The following is a 7,753-nucleotide window of genomic DNA, read 5'->3' as shown; positions in this document are numbered from 1 at the left end:
CAGGACTGTGCTGGATTGAATGCTGCTGGCAGATACATGGAGTGATATCTTAAGCTACGTTGGCTAAAACTGAAATTTTTGGGGTGTTCCACCCTGATGAACGATCTGTGACCTTCAGCAGATTGTTTGTTTGCAAGTAATAAAGAAAGTTTCTTTGTCTTCGGCTGTCATGTGGACAGACTGAGGATATCTTTGCAAGGTGGCACCATGGCTTGGCTGCTTGTTGCCTGAAATGCAGTCATGTCTTTTTTTTTTTTTGTGCCTGGAGTTACCCTTAAAGAAGAGAGGGAACTGCTGGGAAATGTTCACCCTGAGTAAAATTGATGGACACGTCATGGACACTGGGTGTGTAGTAGTCAGAGTAGGTTGTGATAAAAGGACATATTTTTATCATAAATGTGAATAATGGACTAACTTATGTGACAGAACTGTTTCTAGAGTTGGTCACCGGGTGGCATGAACAGTGCTGTCCTAAGTGAAAAATATTCATATTATGTGTTAAGTGTCAATTTGATAATTATTGGAAGGAGTTGCCGCGAGAGCCGCTGGGGGATCCCAGAAGACAAGATTTGGGGGCCACTCTGTGCAAAACGAGCTGCACAGTGGAGGTAAGTACGATATGTTTGTTATTTAAAAAAAAAATGCTTGCAGTCACTTTAAGGGGGCAAATCCGTCCGGGGCTGAAGTGGTTAATTACAATTTAATAGTATAATCATACATATACAGTAAAATGCCAAGTAGAGAATAGACTGGAGGGGTTGTAAAGAATCCACTAGTTAATGCAATATGATACCAAACTAAAGGGGAACCCCAGGCCGGCCTATTCAACCTTTAAATCCTAATGAGAGACTATATAGAATAGGATAAGGGCCCTTTAACCAATAGCAACAGCAATGTCCAGAGTGCAGGCCTGCAGTAGTCTTCACCAGCAGTTGGAGCTCATTTAATTATGTCCAAAATATGGCACAGTGATGTGATGATAAGCAGAGCAGCTTAAACTGGCTAGTGATTTTCTTAGAGTAGTTCAGGATATGGATGTCTATGTACAGTGTCTCCATGGGCAAGGTGTCTGTACACAGTGTTTAAGCAAGATAACCAGGTAAGGATTGTGAACGATGGGCGACTGCCCTCTCACCGACTGCAGAGCCGAATAGGAACCTCCTGAACAGCGGTCCTGGATTAGATGTCCTTCTAGGAGACAAACGGAGATGACCCACCAGCTGCTGGACATGGGCGGTCGTTGGATCCATCTGATGAGGTGGTGCCACGGGAATGTCTCGCAAACAGCAAGCAGAGTTGGGCCCTCCGGGGGCCAGGCTGAAGTCACTCGGTCACCACGTGGTAGGCCGCAGTCCTTTCGCCTAGCAGCAGAGAGGTGCTCACTCGATCAGGCCCAGGAAGAAGAGAGCGTGGGGTGGATCTGCTGGCCCTTTCATAGTTCCTCCCAGAGGTCTGTTCATGCCGCAGAGGGACCTCTGGGATGTGTAGTCCAGGGGTAATATCACAAAATCAGAATGGCTGCTTAAGAGACCACTAGTCCTACAATCCTCCCTGGTTGGCTCAAAGTTATAATATAAGTCACTGGAGCCCAGCACTAGAGGGACATTGGAATAGATGGAGAATAATGGGGGTGGTCTGCGGAACAAGGTAACTGTAGTCCACTGTCAGCTACATGTGATTAGGGTCAGATGGAGATGTAACCTCTCTAATCTCGGTGCCCACATAATAAACTCCTGCAAATGTCAATGGGTATGAGCAGAATGTAGTGACTAATAGCAAAAAGTTGGGTTTCATCTTTTAAGTGGTGAGTTACCCAAACAGTTGAATACACTTATATACTTTAGAAATGTTGTACAGTACGTGAACTGTTTTATCTGCCAGAATATTTGTATAATTGTACAAACTCAAACATTTAATGCAATGACAAAAAGCAAAATACTTTTTTTTATATTGACACAAGTTGGTCAGACATATGTGGACTGGCTGCTGTTAATATTAAAAAATGAAGGGTATTTTAGACAGTTATGTACTACACAGTTTTTAGGAGACCCTTTTTTGTTCCAACTTGACTGCGTCCCTTTATTTAAAGCCAGCTGCATAAAGACATGGTTTGACCATTTTGGTGTGGAGGAACTCCACAGAGCCTTGACCTCAACCCTACTGAGCACCTTTGGGTGGTGACGTCAGCACGTACCTCCTCAGATGCGTTTCGTCATAGCTAACATTATAAATGGTATCGTTTCGTGATAGCTAACATTATCAATGGTAACAATATCATGGATAATGTTAGCTATGACGAAATGTGTCTGAGGAGGTATGTGCTGATGTCACCACGCTGTCTTGTCGAGGAGGACGGGATTTGTTTGCATTGTAGCCGGCTGGCTCCATATTTCTATGCAAGATTTTATCGTCTGTCTGTAAGTGTATTCTTTTATGTATAATAAATTAGTGTCGATGGTATCATGCTATTGGTTTATTATATATTTTTTGGGCTATCATCTGCTGTCCACCATGGCCCCCTGAACTACTTGTCTACCTACTGAGTTATTGATCCAGTGATCATACAAGGAGGTTCCTTGGTTCGGCTGAGGTTTCGCTTTCTTCATAGAGTTATCTGCCCAGTTTGGTCCGACATCTGGTAAGGAGGCCCTCTATGTGGTGACGGCAACAGTTTTTTTCTAATCTATCCACTGGGTGGACGTCCGTTTTTCCTATAAGCTATTTGTTCCATTTCCCCTGGCTATTTACATCTGGTAGGGAGGCCCTCTGTGTGGTGATGGTACACCGATTGTCACTTCATTCACTGGGTGGCTACTAGTTTTGTCTATCTCTGGGTGCTCATATAATGAGTGCCACTGGATTTATTGTACATACTCTATAATCTAGACGGTATCACGCTATGTACATTTTATGTTGTTTTATATATAACAACACTTTCGGAATGGATGCTAACCTATGCTGAGAAATTTGCGAGTTCTACACTTCATCCTACACAATCAACAGCCCAGGCTGGGGTAATAGCCATCTGTTCATTTTGGCTTACATTCTGGTAAGCATGCACTCCATAAGATGTCGGCATATAATTTTTCTGTGATGAATACCTAGTTTATCTTCAGCTGCTCAAGCTTCTGGAATTTTTCACAATTTTTTATAAATGAACTTGGACTTTAAATAGCGCAATTTTTTTCTTGTTTATTTGTATTTGTGTTTATCCCACATTGATTGCAGCTTAGGGATTTGTCCACCCTTATTGTTTATTTGATTAGCGCAGTTTTTTCTTTCTTTTTATACAAACTACCACACAGCGCCGTGGTAGGTCGTTGATTCTTCCTATCAGTGTATTGGCCTGCCCGTATGGGATGTACAGGCACACCGATACACTGCCAGATCTGCAGGAGACCTGCATGGCACCACCGTTTGCGGTGCAATGCTTTACAGGCTAAATAAATAAATGCACATTTTTTTTACCTGGACAAATGTGCAGGCATCATTTATCCTTTACGTATGAACTTATCCTGTGTAGTATGAATTGGAACACCAGCTGTGAATCAGGTCTTCTCATCCAACATCAGTACCGGACTTCACAAAGGTTCCCTAGGCACAAATTTCCCCAAACACCCTTCAAAAGCTTGTGACAGCTAAAAGCTAAGATGACACCAAGCTATGCAGTGGAATAACGTCCTTACAGGATGTCTCCAATTTACAAGCTGACCTCAATGCACTGTCTAATTGGGCAACTAAGTGGCAAATGAGGTTTAATGTTGATAAATGTAAAGTTATGCACTTGGGGGGCCAAGAATATACATGCATCATACATATTAGGGGGAGTACAACTGAGGGAATCTATGGTGGAGAAGGATCTGGGGGTTTTGGTAGATCATAAGCTCAATAATAACATGCAATGCCAAGCTGCAGTTTCCAAAGTGAGCAAAGTCCTTTCTTGTATTAAGAGAAGTATGGACTCCAGAGAGAGATATAATTTTGCCCCCCTGTACAAATCATTAGTTAGACCTCATCTGGAATATGCAGTTCAGTTTTGGGCACCAGTTCTCAAAAAGGATATCGGGGAACTGGAGAAAGTGCAGAGAAGGGCAACTAAACTGATAAGAGGCATGGAGGAGATCAGCTATGAGGAAAGATTAGAGGAACTGAATTTATTCACTCTTGAGAAGAGGAAATTAAGGAGGGATATGATCAAAATGTACAAATACATAAGGGGTCCATATAGTCAGGGCTTTTTTTCAGGGGGAACTTGGTGGAACTCAGTTCCACCACCTCTGGCTCAGAACCTTTGGTGCCTGCTCACCACAATCACTTGTAAACATAGAAGTCTGGTTTCTGTGTTTACAAGTGACAGCTCTGCACTCTCTATGTAATGAAATCCTGGCATTTAATGCCCCTTTAAGACCCTCCTACTGTTTTTGTGAAATTTGACTGAACACACCCACTATTTGATGTGATTTGGAGGGTGTTTGTAGGGGAAGGGTTTTGTGGGGCCGTTGTTAAGTTTCAGCACCTATTGTTTGAGAAAAAAAGCCCTGCATATAGTGAACTTGGTGTTGAGTTATTCACTTTAAGGTCATCACAGAGGACACGGGGGCACTCTTTACGCCTGGAGGAAAAGAGATTTCATCTCCAAATACGGAAAGGTTTCGTCACAGTGAGAGCTGTGAAAATGTGGAATAGACTCCCTCCAGGGGTGGATCTGGCCAGCTCAGTAGATTGCTTTAAGAAAGGTCTGGATTCTTTCCTAAATGTACATAATATAACTGGGTACTGACATTTATAGGTAAAGTTGATCCTGGGAGAATCCGATTGCCACTTGGGGGATCATGAAGGATTTTTTTCCCCCTGCTGTAGCAAATTGGATCATGCTTTGCTGGAGCTTTTTCCCTTCCTCTGGATCAACTGTGGGTATAGCATTGTGTATATGGGATTGTATTTATTTACTTATTTTTTTGGTTGAACTAGATAGACTTGTCTTGTTTCATGCCCAATAAGTCGACTGCAGTCAATTTAAGAAGGTTATTCCTTAATATACAATCTAAGGTGGACAATATGGGTTCTAGGGCCCTACTGTCGTTGGATGCCACTAAGGCATTTGACAGCATAGATTGGGACTATTTACGGTCGGTTTTGCAGAATTTTGGATTTGGTCTGCAGTATATCTCTTGGGTCAAGCTCCTTTATAGCCAGCCGGAGGCCGCTGTAAGGGTGTCTGGCTTTCTGTTCCCGTGCTTCGCGTTGAGGAGAGGCACGAGACAGGGATGTCCCCTGTCTCCCCTCCTCTTCGCGCTGGCTATCGAGCCATTGGCGATTGGCATCAGGGCAAATCGGCGCATCACAGGCTTCCGCTATGATGACATGCAGGAAAAAAATTATGTTGTATGCTGATGACACCATGCTTCTACTTGGTGACACTGGCCTCTCCCTTCAGGAGGCCATGTCGACCATATCCAAATTCGGGAAATTTTCTGGTCTTCTTATAAATTGGTCAAAGTCCGCCCTTCTTTTATTGGATGGAGATGAATCACAGACGGTGAGCGCCGCATGCCCTATTCCAATTGCTACTTCCTTCAAGTACTTGGGGATTCAAATTACGTCCCAGCCCAGGGATTTTATACATTTGAACGTTTTTCCCCTCCTACAGCGTTTCCTGGACAAAATCAAGACTTGGAACTCCCTCTTACTGTCGGTAAGAGTAAACCTAGTAAAAATGATTCTTATGCCACAGTTACTTTATCTTTTACATAACACCCCTATGGTCATTCCCTTAAAAATATTCCATATAGTTAATGCCATTTTCCAAACCCTCATTTGGAAGAATGGACCTGCCCGGATCAAATTAGAACATTTACAGAGACCCAAAGATTGTGGTGGATTGGCATTGCCCAACCCATGGTTGTACTACCTGGCTGCCCAACTACAGCACTTAATCGGTACATTTGTCCTGTCACAAAACTCATCCCACAAGCTAATGATTCATACAGTAGGTAAGGGACCGATTCATATGGCTTTGGAGGCACTGGCCTTCACTAAGCCACATAAAAAATACCCAACTTTCAGTCTGGTACAAAAGGTGTGGAATAAGTCCAAATATCTCCAGAATGTTGATGGCTACAGGGAATACAGTCCCATTTGGCATAATGACACTTATGGGGAATTAGCTAAATTACAATGTGGTGCTCGTTGGAAGCAGTTTGGAGTTACACATGTTAAACATATATTTAGGGATGGGGTGCTACGTATGTTTGCTGATCTTAAGGAAGCGTATAATTTGCCCGCATCAATGTTGTTTTATTATGTGCAACTTAGACATGCAGTAGCGGCCCAGGGCCGCTCCTTGGAATGGCACTTGTCCCCAGCCCCGGTATTTAACCTTCTGAGGGATGCTGACTCATCTAAAGGATTTATTTCTCAATGCTATGCCATCCTGTTGCAATCCGTGATGAGGCACCATCCCCTGAGGGTGAGAGAGAAATGGGAAACAGAGGTGGAACAGCTAGACGGGGATCAGTGGGAGGAGATCTTTCAGGTGGTGAACCTATGTTCACTTAATGTGTCACAAAAACGTACCCAATTATATATACTGTTGAGAACGTACTATACTCCTCACAGGTTACATTTAATAAATAGGCAGGCGGAACCAACATGTACTAGATGCAAACGCGAGCATGGGGACCTTATACATATGTTGTGGAGATGTCCCAAGTAACACACGTATTAGGCAGGAGTGGTGAGGAACATCAACTCAATTTTTAATGTGAATCTTCCACAGGACCCTAAAGCATGTCTCTTGGGGGCTTTGGAGGAATATGAATGGGAAGGTCACAGTAGAGAGGCTGTTCACAGAGTACTTTTTCAGGCCAGAAAACTGATTATGACCCATTGGAAGTCTGATATGCCCCCGACCATTAAAGAATGGACTGATAATATTAACACATCTCTGAAAATGGAAAAGTTGATATATCAACATAGAGGTAGCATGCAAAAATTCGAAAAAATATGGGGTCCATGGTTGGATGTGCCGGGATTGGCCCCTATGGAGCTGGTATATGACAGGTTACTAGGAATCAATGCCGGGTGAGGTACAGATTGAGGTTGAGTGTAACTGGAACGATGTATTGGATGTGTTATATCGATGCTGATGGTTGTTCACTGGATTGTGTATTGTCATACACTAAAACAGCGCTAATGTTGAGCAAATAGGAAGAAAATAGTGTGGCCAACAACACACAAAACAATGTCCATAAGAGTAGTGCAGTATCAGTAGTGGTTCAGAAGTTGTTGAAAGTAGATCATAGCGTATGTCAAAAGGTGCACCATCCACCGACCACTCCAACTCCACCTTGCGTGAACACACTCCCCTAGGGGGTTAAACTCACCAGAGTTAAGTATATTATAAGCCTCCAAAGTAAGAAATATCCTGGGCCACATTAACAAAGCACTTCTCCAGGTGATGGGTAGATGGAGGGCTCCAAAGGAAAAAAAACAAAGGAGAGCGCACATAGCGTAATTCCATTTATTAATAAAACACACCCATCACATCATAACTCCCCCATCGCTAATTACGTACTAGACATAGGCAGCTAACAAGCAGAAAGGAAGAAAATCACTGTGCAAACTGTTGGTGTTATATAAATCCTGTATTGCAAAAACAACATTATTAAAAATAATAGTAAACATTCATTTTGAAACATACAATATACATTTATTTGCACACATATTTAAAAAAAAAATACAATTGTGATTA

This window comes from Aquarana catesbeiana, linkage group LG13, assembly GCF_042186555.1.
Source record: "Aquarana catesbeiana isolate 2022-GZ linkage group LG13, ASM4218655v1, whole genome shotgun sequence".
Taxonomy (NCBI): Eukaryota; Metazoa; Chordata; class Amphibia; order Anura; family Ranidae; genus Aquarana; species Aquarana catesbeiana.
The sequence above is the reverse complement of the archived record's forward strand: the minus strand, read 5'-3'. Positions refer to the sequence as shown.